The sequence below is a fragment of the Homarus americanus genome, unplaced genomic scaffold (assembly GCF_018991925.1).
Source record: "Homarus americanus isolate GMGI-L3 unplaced genomic scaffold, GMGI_Hamer_2.0 scaffold54443, whole genome shotgun sequence".
Classification (NCBI taxonomy): Eukaryota; Metazoa; Arthropoda; class Malacostraca; order Decapoda; family Nephropidae; genus Homarus; species Homarus americanus.
The window spans coordinates 9,798,393-9,811,532 of NW_024750852.1; the positions used below are offsets into that span (position 1 = coordinate 9,798,393).

The 13,140-nt window shown below is 48.3% G+C and overlaps 2 non-coding genes across 2 annotated transcripts; both read right to left on the reverse strand.

The window, feature by feature from the left end:
* Positions 1-7,647: 7,647 nt before the first annotated feature.
* Trnaw-cca lies at positions 7,648-7,719 on the reverse strand. The gene has a single exon. It is a non-coding gene; the product is annotated as a tRNA-Trp (tRNA).
* A 2,006-nt stretch (positions 7,720-9,725) lies between these two features.
* Positions 9,726-9,797, reverse strand: Trnaw-cca. The gene has a single exon. It is a non-coding gene; the product is annotated as a tRNA-Trp (tRNA).
* Positions 9,798-13,140: the final 3,343 nt, after the last annotated feature.

The window sequence follows — 13,140 nt, forward strand, 5'->3', positions numbered from 1 at the left end:
GCCTTGGAGTTATGGTTCACGTGTGGTTGTATGTGTTTGTTAATAATTACCCCATGTTGGGTGGTGGACCCATGTAGGTGTTTGTATCAGTATTAGCGTGTTGTTGTGAGTGCATCTCCTATGCACTACCAACAGTCTGTGAAGCATCATATGCCAGTTGGTCTTATAACTGGATGTAATGAGAAGTACCTAGTAATGTGGGAGAAGTAAAGTAATCTGCAAGGAGTTGCCATGTAACTATGTAGTGTGAGTAGGGACAAGGAACTGGTCCTGTTATGTAATGTAATGTGACCCCAGTAAGATTGTGCACGGTAAGAGTGTAATATCTGGGTAATTGCTGTTGAGTAAATAAGAAAATAAGGAAATAAGCCCAGGAGTTGAGCCTGGTACTTTGATTTTATATTAATAAACTTGTTCTTTGAGTATTTTAGGAGTATTCATTTCTCCCACAGTAGTTACCTTTATTTCCGTCCAAGTGACCCTGATATCAGAATTACACTACCCATGTGCCTAGACCATCAACATGCTACCAAAAAGAACTGAGGTTAGGTAGTACCAAAAATGAACTGAAATAAGTAGAAAGAACAATTGAAAGAACTAAGACATGTTGTGGTTTCACCCTCTTTCCCCTATCGATCTGGTCAATAAAAACCTAACCTAATGTCTAGTCCACTCTGCACGCTACCTAACGAGTTACATGCTGTCCAGAGGGGGTCTGGTGGCAGCGACCCTTAGAAATTAAGATTAGAGTTAAGTATTTCCCCTTAGAATTAGTGACCCCAGTCTGGCAGTATACTTCTTTCATCATGGTGTATAGTTAACCCCCACCCCCCACTCCACGGAAAATGGAACATGATCAATACAACCCCTCTCGTAGCTTCCCTCTCATAGAAAATGGGAAGATAATCACCCCAGCTTCCCTCTCAACAGAAAACGGGAACATGATCACCTTAACCTCCCTCTCAACAGAAAACAGAGCAACAGAAAACGGGAACATGATCACCCGACCATCCACCTCTCCCTCCCCATTATCTGCTCCACCAATTATATCGAATTAGGTGTAATTACCGAGTCGTGGCACCCCAGGGATGCTTTATTCTCTGGCCCTGATGATCTACAGGTGTTGGGCAGGTGAAGAGGAGGATGGAGATGGAAGAGGAGGATGGAGATGGAAGAGGAGGTGGAGGATGGAGTTGGAAGAGGAGGATGGAGATGGAAGAGGAGGATGGAGATGGAAGAGGAGGATGGAGATGGAAGAGGAGGTGGAGGATGGAGTTAGAGGAGGATGGAGATGGAAGAGGAGGATGGAGATGGAAGAGGAGGATGGAGATGGAAGAGGAGGATGGAGATGAAGGGGGAAGAGGAGGATGAAATGGAAGAGGTGAAGAGGAGGATGGATATGGAAAGGTGAAGAGGAGGATGGAGATGGAAGAGGAGGATGGAGATGGAAGAGGAGGATGGAGATGGAAGAGGAGGATGGAGATGGAAGGGGAAGAGGAGGATGGAAGGAAGGAAGAGGAGGATGGAAATGGAAGAGGTGAAGAGGAGGATGGATATGGAAGAGGAAGATGGAGATGGAAGAGGTGGAGAAGGATGATGGAGATGGAAGAGGAAGAGGTGGATTGATATGGAAGAGGAGGAGGAGGAGGAGGAGGAGGATGGAGATGGAGGAGAAAGAGATTGAATTTTTGATCGAGAGTCAGTGTATTTCCTCAGGGTACTTGTGTGTGTGTGTGTGTGTGTGTGTGTGGTGTGTGTGTGTGTATTATTCATCGTACATCACACACACGTCATCATATATCATCTACACGTCATCATCCATCATCTACACATCATCATCCATTACTTGCACGTCATCATCCATCATCTACACGTCATCATCCATCATCTACACGTCATCATCCATCATCTACGTCATCATCCATCATCGACACGTCATCATCCATCATCTACACATCATCATCTATCATCTACACGTCATCATCCATCATCTACGTCATCATCCATCATCTACACGTCATCATCCATTACTTACACGTCATCATCCATCATGTACGTCATCATCCATCATCTACACGTCATCATCTATCATCTACACGTCTTCATCTATCATCTACACGTCTTCATCCATCATCTACACGTCATCATCCATCATCTACACGTCATCATCTATCAGCTACACGTCATCATCCATCACCTACACGTCATCATCCATCATCGACACGTCATCATCCATCATCAACACGTCATCATCCATCATCTACACGTCATCATCCATTACCTACACGTCATCATCCATCGCCGACACGTCATCATCCATCATCAACACGTCATCATCCATCATCAACACGTCATCATCCATCATCTACACGTCATCATCCATTACCTACACGTCATCCATCGCCCACATCATCATCCATCATCTACACGTCTTCATCCATTATCTATACGTCATCATCCATCATCTACACGTCATCATCCATTACCACACGTCATCATCCATCATCTACACGTCATCATCCATCATCTACACGTCTTCATCCATTATCTATACGTCATCAGCCATCATCTACACGTCATCATCCATTACCTACACGTCATCATCCATCATCTAACGTCATCATCCATCATCTACACGTCATCATCCATCATCTACACGTCATCATCCATCATCTACACGTCATCATCCATCATCTACACGTCATCATCCATCATCTACACGTCATCATCCATCATCTACACATCATCATCCATCATCTACACGTCATCATCTATCATCTACACGTCATCATCCATTATCTACCACATCATCCATCATCTACACGTCATCATCCATCATCTACACGTCATCATCCATCATCTACACATCATCATCCATCATCTACACGTCATCATCCATCATCTACACGTCATCATCCATCATCTACACGTCATCATCCATCATCTACACGTCATCATCCATCATCTCACATCATCATCCATCATCTACACGTCATCATCTATCATCTACACGTCATCATCTATCATCTACACGTCATCATCCATTACCTACACGTCATCATCCATCATCTACACGTCATCATCCATCATCTACACGTCATCATCCATCATCTACACGTCATCATCCATCATCTACACGTCATCATCCATCATCTACACGTCATCATCCATTACCTACACGTCATCATCTACGCATCTGGGGTGTGTATAAGGGGATCTGGGTGTGTATAAGGGTATCTGGGGTGTGTACAAGGGGAGGTGTACAAGGGGGTATCTGGGGTGTGTACAAGGGGGTATCTGGGGTGTGTACAAGGGGGGTATCTGGGGTATGTATAAGGGGTATCTGGGGATGTGTATAAGGGGTATCTGGGGTGTGTATAAGGGGTATGTGGGGTATGTAGGGGGGGTAGTGATGAGTGTAAGGGTGTCTGGGGGTTCATGACTGCCGGCTCACCTCTACTACGACGCCAATTTTGAGAGATTTCATTTCCTCCGACGTATCACCCCCAGGAGCCGGGAAACTCTAGACCTGGGAGTAATTGGTTTTCTGTGGGGGAGAGGGAGGATTGATAAACTGAGGTGAAGGTAAGGAGGGAAGGAAGGAGAGAGAGAGGGAAGAGGGGAGGAAGGAAGAGAGAGAGAGGGAAGAGGGGAGGAGGAAGGGAGGAGAGAGAGAAGGAGGGAAGGAGAGAAGGAGGGAAGGAAGGAAAGGATGGAAGAGGAGAGAAGGAGGAAGAGGGAAGGAAGGAAAAGGAGAAGGGGGAAGAGGGAAGGAAGGAAGGAGAGAGGGTATAAAGGAGGGTTGATTAACTAGGTGAAGGAGGGGGAGGAAAGAGGAGGGGTGATAAACTAAGTGTGAAGAAAAGAAGGAAGAAAGGAAAGGTGGAGGGAAGGAAGGAAGGAGAGAGAGGGAGAGGAAGGAAGGAAGGAAGGAGGGAGGGTTGAATGGAAGAGTGATTAACGAAGAGTGATAGAAGGAGGGAAGGCAGGCAGGAAGGATAGAGGGAGGGATGGAAGGAGAGGAGGAGTGATAAACTATGAAGGAGGGAGGGAGGCGGGGAAGGAATTGTTGATTAATTAAATGTGAAGGAGGAGGAAAAGGAGGGAAAGGGGAGAGGGAGGGAAGGAGGAGGAGATGAGTTGACTGAATAAGCGTGAAGATGAAGGAGGAAGGAAGGAAGGAAGTGGAAAAATGTGTTGATTAACTAAAGGTCGAGAGAGAGAGAGAGAGAGAGAGAGAGAGAGAGAGAGAGAGAGAGATGGTATGCCTGCTCGTACAATATATAATTATTATATAAACCACCACAGAGAGGCTTATAACTTTACACGCACGCACGCACACACACACACACACACACAAACACACACACACACACACACACAAACAAACAAACACACACACACACACACACACACACACACACACACACACACACACACACACACACAGAGAACCCTTATGACTAAAATTTATCGTTCTATTTCATCAGTGTTTTATACCAAATGTTGAAAGATGAAATTTCTAAAACATTCAATTGAGAAAACAAAACGAAAAAAGAATGTCAATGGCTAATTAGTGAATATCGTAATGCCTGGGTAAATGGCTAGTAACATGAGAAAAAAACGGCCTGGGGACATTTTATTTGGCGTTTGTGGTGTTGTGGAAGAGTGTGTGGGGCAGGAAGTGTGGGGAGGGTGTAGGGGAGGAAGAGTGTGGGGAGGAAGAGGTGGGGAAGTGTGTGTGGGAGGTGGAAGTGGAGGAGGAAGGAAGTGTGTGGGGAGGGGTGGGGAGGAAGAGGTGGGGGAGGAAGAGGTGTGTGGGGAGGGTGTGGGAGGTGGAAGAGTGAGTGGGGGAAGGAAGAGGGGTGGGGGAGGGTGTGTAGGGGAGGAAGAGGGGAGGAAGAGGTGGGGGAGGAAGAGGTGTGGGGAGGAAGTGTGTGTGGGAGGTGGAAGAGTAGGTGAGGAAGGGAAGTGTGTGTGGGAGGTGGAAGACTGGGTGAGGAAGGAAGTGTGTGGGGAGGGTGTGTAGGGAGGAAGAGTGTGTGGGGGAGGAAGTGTGTGTGGGGAGGTGGAAGAGTGAGTGAGGAAGGAGGTGTGTGTGGGAGGTGGAAGACTGAGTGAGGAGGAAGTGTGTGTGGGAGGTGGAAGACTGAGTGAGGAAGGAAGTGTGTGGGGGAGGTGTGTAGGGAGGAAGAGTGTGTGGGGAGGAAGTGTGTGTGGGAGGTGGAAGAGTGAGTGAGGAAGGAAGTGTGTGTGGGAGGGGTGGAAGAGTGAGTGGGGAAGGAAGTGTGTGTGGGAGGTGGAAGACTGAGTGAGGAAGGAAGTGTGTGTGGGGAGGTGGAAGACTGAGTGAGGAAGGAAGTGTGTGTGGGGAGGAAGAGTGTGTGGGGCAGGAAGCGTGTGTGGGAGGAAGAGTGTGTGGGGGGAGGAAGTGTGTGTGGGAGGTGGAAGAGTGAGTGAGGAAGGAAGTGTGTGTGGGAGGTGGAAGACTGGTGAGGGAAGGAAGTGTGTGTGGGGAGGAAGAGTGTGTGTGGGGCAGGAAGCGTGTGGGGAGGGAAGAGGTGTGGGGAAGTGTGTGGGGAGGTGTGTAGGGGAGGAAGGTGTGGGGAAGGAAGTGTGTGGGGGGATGTGTGGGGAGGAAGAGTGTGTAGGGGAGGAAGAGTGTGGGGGAGGAAGAGTGTGTGGGGGAGGAAGAGTGTGTGTGGGGGAGGGTGTGTAGGGTAGGAAGTGTGTGTAGAGAGGAAGAGTGTGTAGGAGGAAGAGTGTGTCGGGGAGGAAGAGTGTGTGAGGAAGGAAGTGTGTGTGGGGAGAGGGTGTGGGGGGAGGAGAGTGTGTGGGGGAGGAAGAGTGTGGGGAAGGAGGTGTGTGGGAGGAGAGGAAAGTGTGTGGGGGAGGAAGGGTGTGTGGGGAGGAAGAGTGTGAGGGAAGGAAGTGTGTGGGGAGAGAGGGTGTTTGAGGGAGGAGAGTGTGTGGGGAGGAGAAGAGTGTGGGGAAGGAAGTGTGTGTGGGGAGAGGAAGAGTGTGTGGGAGGAAGAGTGTGGGGGAGGAAGAGTGTGAGGAAGGAAGTGTGTGGGGGAGAGGTGTTGAGGGAGGAGAGTGTGTGGGGAGAGGAGAAGGGGTGTGTGGAAGGAAGTGTGTGGGAGGAAGGAAGAGTGTGTGGGGGAGGAAGAGTGTGTGGGGAGGAAGAAGAGTGTGTGGGGGAGGAGAAGGGTGTGTGGGAGAGGAGAAGAGTGTGTGGGAGGAAGAGTGTGTAGGGAGGAAGAGTGTGTAGGGGAGGAAGAGTGTGTGGGGAAGGAAGAGGGTGTGTGTGGGGAGGAAGAGGTGTGGGGAAGGAAGAGGTGTGGAGGGACGAAGAGTTTGTGTGGGGAGGGTGTGTAGGGAGGAAGAGTGTGTGAGGAAGGAAGTGTGTGTGGGAGAGGGTGTGTGGGGAAGGAAGAGTGTGTGGGGGAGGAAGTGTGTGTGGGGGGAGGGATTGTGGGGGAGGCAGAGTGTGTGGGGAAGGAGGAAGAGTATGCAGGGAAGGAAGAGTGTGTGTGGGCGTTGGGTGTTTAGGGGAGGAAGAGTGTGTGGAAGACACATGTAGAGTCATACACACACACCAAATTTAACAGTAGACGTTCACATACATGTTGCCAAGCGCTCAATTGCAGTATACCGTGGCGTTCACACACACACAACACACACACACACACACACAATATGGCCGGCCCAAGGGCCACCTAGGCGTGAATTTGTTTAAGGTGTAGACGCTTTCGCCAACACAATAACCACACCCTGAGTTAACGAGCTGCATGACCCAGTGTTTAAGGTGTAGAAGCTGTCGCCAACACAACAACCACACCCTGAGTTAACGAGCTGCATGACCTAGTGTTTAAGGCGTAGAAGCTGTCGCCAACACAATAACCACACCCTGAGTTAACGAGCTGCATGACCCAGTGTTTAAGGTGTAGAAGCTGATGCCAACACAACAACCACACCCTGAGTTAACGAGCTGCATGACCCAGTGTTTAAGGTGTAGAAGCTGTCGCCAAAACAATAACCACACCCTGAGTTAACGAGCTGCATGACTCAGTGTTTAAGGTGTAGAAGCTGTCGCCAACACAATAACCACACCCTGAGTTAACGAACTGCATGACCCAGTGTTTAAGGTGTAGAAGCTGTCTCCAACACAACAGCCACACCCTGAGTTAACGAGCTGCATGACTCAGTGTTTAAGGTGTAGAAGCTGTCGCCAACGCAACAACCACACCCTGAGTTAACGAGTTGCATGACCCAGTGTTTAAGGTGTAGAAGCTGTCTCCAACACAACAGCCACACCCTGAGTTAACGAGTTGCATGACCCAGTGTTTAAGGTGTAGAAGCTGTCGCCAACACAACAACCACACCCTGAGTTAACGAACTGCATGACCCAGTGTCAAGGAATAGTCCGATAAAACCGGACAACTCGCCAACTGCACTGGCTAACCATTACCCCGGAACACGATCCTCAAATCGATTAACATGCAGGTCCCCAGGTACTGCTGGGTAGACAGAGGCAAATGGCGTAAAGAAACTTGCCCATAGTTTCACCCTGCCCGGGGATCGAGCCCGGGTCCACTCGCTCACGAGCCTAGTGTGTTGACCAATACGCCACAGGTCGCCAAAATGTGACCCCGGAGTGACTCGAACACCCAGCCTTCTGATCTGGAGTCAGACGCGCTACCATTGCGCCACGAGGCCTCTGGTACACACACACACACACACACACTTTGACCAGACATCTAAACCTTTGTCCAGATAAAACAACGGAGAAGTGAAATAAAAATATATAGAAGCGAACGAAAAAAAATTGAATTCGAAAATAAATTTAACTTTCGCTCCGTGCAAACACAGACAGGCAGACAGACAGACAGACAGACAGACAGACAGACAGACAGACAGACAGATTGTACATTTAAATGTAGACGGTCACATACATACACACAAACTAACTTCCATGTCATTATACCAGGGTGTTCACACGCAACACACACACGCAACACACACACACACACACACACACACACACACACTACTACTAATAATAATAATAACACTAATAATAATGGTTGCCCCTCGTGTACAATTATGGCCGGCCCAAGGGCCACCTTGGGCGTGAATTTGCTTAAGGTGTAGAAGCTGTCGCCAACACAACAACCACACCCTGAGTTAACGAGCTGCATGACCCAGTGTTTAAGGTGTAGAAGCTGTCGCCAACACAACAACCACACCCTGAGTTATCGAGCTGCATGACCCAGTGTATAAGGTGTAGAAGCTGTCGCCAACGCAACAACCACACCCTGAGTTAACGAGCTGCATGACACAGTATTTTAGGTGTAGAGGTTGTCGCCAACACAACAACCACACCCTGAGTTATCGAGCTGCATGACCCAGTGTATAAGGTGTAGAAGCTGTCGCCAACGCAACAACCACACCCTGAGTTAACGAGCTGCATGACCCAGTGTTTAAGGTGTAGAAGCTGTCGCCAACACAACAGCCACACCCTGAGTTATCGAGGTGCATGACCCAGTGTTTAAGGTGTAGAAGCTGTCGCCAACACAACAGCCACACCTGAGTTATCGAGGTGCATGACCCAGTGTTTAGGTGTAGAAGCTGTCTTAACACAACAGCCACCCTGAGTTAACGAGCTGCATGACCCAGTGTTTAAGGTGTAGAAGCTGTCGCCAACACAATAACCACACCCTAAGTTAACGAGCTGCATGACCCAGTGTTTAAGGTGTAGAAGCTGTCGCCAACACAATAACCACACCCTAAGTTAACGAGCTGCATGACCCAGTGTTTAAGGTGTAGAAGCTGTCACCAACACAACAACCACACCCTGAGTAAACAAGCTGCATGACCCAGTGTTTAAGGTGTAGAAGCTGTCACCAACACAATAACCACACCCTGAGTAAACGAGCTGCATGACCCAGTGTTTTTTGGGTGTAGGGTTGTCGCCAACACACAACAACCACACCTGAGTTATCGACTGCATGACCCAGTGTATAGGTGTGATCTGTCGCCAGCGCAACAACCACACCCTGAGTTAACGAGCTGCATGACCCAGTGTTTAGGTAGAAAAGCTGTTGCCAACACAACAACCACACCCTGAGTTAACGAGCTGCATGACCCAGTGTTTAAGGTGTAGAAGCTGTCGCCAACACAACAACCACCCCTGAGTTATCGAGCTGCATTACCCAGTGTTTAAGGTGTAGAAGCTGTCGCCAACACAACAACCACACCCTGAGTTAACGAGCTGCATGACCCAGTGTTTAAGGTGTAGAAGCTTTCGCCAACACAACAACCACCCCTGAGTTATCGAGCTGCATTACCCAGTGTTTAAGGTGTAGAAGCTGTTGCCAACACAACAACCACACCCTGAGTTAACGAACTGCATGACCCAGTGTTTAAGGTGTAGAAGCTGTCGCCAACACAACAACCACACCCTGAGTTATCGAGGTGCCTGACCCAGTGTCAAGGAATAATCCGATAAGACCGGACAACTCGCCAACTGCACTGGCTAACCATTACCCCGGAACACGATCCTCAAACCGATTAACATGCAGGTCCCCAGGTACTGCTGGGTAGACAGAGGTAAATGGCGTAAAGAAACTTGCCCATAGTTTCACCCTGCCCGGGGATCGAGCCCGGGTCCACTCGCTCACGAGCCTAGTGTGTTGACCAATACGCCACAGGTCGCCAAAATGTGACCCCGGAGTGACTCGAACACCCAGCCTTCTGATCTGGAGTCAGACGCGCTACCATTGCGCCACGAGGCCTGTGATACACACACACACACAGACACACACACACTCACACACACATACACACACACACATACACATCGGCCACACACACACACACACACACACACACACATACACACATACACACACACAAACACATATATATACACACACACACAATACTACAAACACATATATACATACATACACACACACACACACACACACACATACACACAGACACACACACACACTCACACACACACATTAACACATGACACACGCAAAACACATACATACACACACATACATAAACACACACACACACAAACACACATACATACACACACATATAGTTACAAACACACACACACACACATACACAGCCATACACAACACACACACACATATATACACACACACACACCCACACACACATACACACACACACACATATACACACGTACACACACACATATACAAACACACACACACACCCACACGCACAAACACATACATACATAAATACACACACACAGACACACACACACACATACACATACACATACATACATACATACATACACTCACACACAGACACACACACACTACATCCTTGACCACCAAAGGGTCAAGACGTACCTGGCGCTCCTCTCGGAGCAGCCAGGTCAACTGTTAAGTTGGCCCATACCAACTCCCTCCCCTGAACCCTCCTCCCCACCGGAATATCAACAAGTTCACGCCAGGAGTTACTATTTCATTTAGGAAAGGAATGGAACCAGTGTTAAACAGTGGTGAACAGTGGTGAACAGTGTTAAGTTAGTGAGAACAACTCAACAGTTACAATCGCACCCATGTTAACCTTCACACAGTGAGGTCCCAGGTACCCAGTGATAATGGCCTGTGAGACCCAACAACTAGCGATGTGTTAATCCGTCTACGATAGGAAGGCCTGGGACCACACCTCACTCATATAACACCGTCTGTGAGGGAATTACTACACCACGTGAGGCCCCGCATAACACCATCTGTGAGGGAATTACTACACCACGTGACTCCCCTCATAACACCATCTGTGAGGGAACTACTACACCACGTGAGGTCCCTCATACACCATCTGTGAGGGATTACCAAGACCAATGCCGAGTCTCATAACATCATCTAGAGGGAATACCACACCACGCGAGGCTCCCTCATAACATCATCTGTGAGGGAATCCATTACACCATGAGGCCCTTTACAACACCATCTGTAGGTACATTACACCACGTGAGGCCCCTCATAACATCATCTGTGAGGGAATTACTACACCACGTCAGGTCCCTCATAACACCATCTGTGAGGGAATTACTACACCACGTGAGGCCCCTCATAACATCATCTGTGAGGGAATTACTACACCACGTCAGGTCCCTCATAACACCATCTGTGAGGAATTACTACACCACGTAGGCCCCGCATAACACCATCTGTGAGGGAATTACTACACCACGTGAGGTCCCTCATAACACCATCTGTGAGGGAATTACTACACCACGTGAGGCCCCTCATAACACCATCTGTGAGGGAATTACTACACCACGTGAGGCCCCGCATAACACCATCTGTGAGGGAATTACTACACCACGTGAGGCCCCTCATAACACCATCTGCGAGGGAATTACTACACCACGCCAGATCCCTCATAATACCATCTGAGGGAACTACTACACCACGTGAGGTCCCTCCTAACACCATCTGGGAGGGAGTTACTACACTACGAGTTTGCTGTTCAACACCTACAATAATCTGTATGTTCACTGTATGTTCCTTTACCATTCTCTAATGAAGGCTTTTGTTAAACCACCAATGTATGTAATAAGTCATTTATGTCCAATGTATATTTTCAGCCTTCGGGCTGCAGAGCTTTTTCAATAAACCGTTAATTATTATTATTATTATTATTATTATTACACACACACACACATACATATATATATACACACACACACCCACACACACACATACACACACACACGCACACATATACACACACATACACATACTTATACATACACACACACACACACATACACACAATCACATACATACATACAGACACACATACATACATACATACATACATACACACACATACACATACATACACACACACACACACACACAGACACACACACACATACAAAACACACACACACACACACACACACACACACATACATACACACACACACACACAGACATACACACACACACACAAAAAACACACACACACATCCACTAACTACTAGTACTACTTTTTTTTTTAAACGTGGCCTCCAGCCTCCCCAATAGCCACACCTTCGCCACCATTTAATTACCTTAATATTAAATATCCTAATACATAAGAAGCTATCCTATCTGTGTTAAATTAGTTGAGCCGCAGATCTATGCGGCATTCAGTGACTGTAGCCTCATAGTCAATATCTGCAGCAGTTGTCGGAGTTGGGGCAGAAGCTCTCGTTCCCCTGAGGCAGAGCAAAGCCGACCGAAGGAGAGAGAAAGGACAGTCGACATCTCATCCAGGCTGTAACATAACTTCTGGGCTGCTGCTTCTGTTCGGAGATCAACTCCGCGAGTCTGGCGTAGAAACATCTTGCACTTGGTCCCATCCCACCAGAGGTTGTGAACACTAGAGGAGTGAAGCTGCCTTGATCAACGTTTTGAATTCTCTCCCCATATGCCCTTCTCTTGTCGTTCTCGTTCCTCCTATGTGCAGCATCGAGAGCTAGGTTACGGTGACATGCGGCCATGGGATCAAAAATCCTGATGTCGAAGAAAGCTCGCTGTCCCGCGTCCAGAATCCTCGAGCACTGACGTCCACACGGGCTTCGTTAGATGTGTTTGAAGTCCTGTGTTGGAAGATCTCGCCATCCAGTGGAAGGAGGGTCGGTTCTACCATGACGTTCCGGCAGATTTCCTTCAACATATTTGCTGTGAGATCCCTTACCTCGTCATGCCTCATGCATATGAAGCCCCCCTTCTTGCAGACCATGGCGTGATCGCCATCATAGGAAGAGCCACACACGCATTGGGAGGGCAAACCATCTACTGGCCAACCGTACCTTAGAGCAATGGCATCTGTAAATTCTTGTTTGTTAAGGCTGAAGCCATTTGCCCTTATCGGTAACGTAGTTAACCAGTTCGAGGCGCCCACCTCCTGCGCTATAGCTACTTTTTTTGTCAAATTTTCTGGAACCTGCAGCAATAGTTGCTGCAACATGTCATTTTGGCAGTGCTGCCGATCTGTTGTAATGGACCTACGGATCTTATTTACTTCGCTGGTGTCCACTTCCCCTGTTGCATTCTGGGCTATTATGTGGTCAGTGAGGGCTGC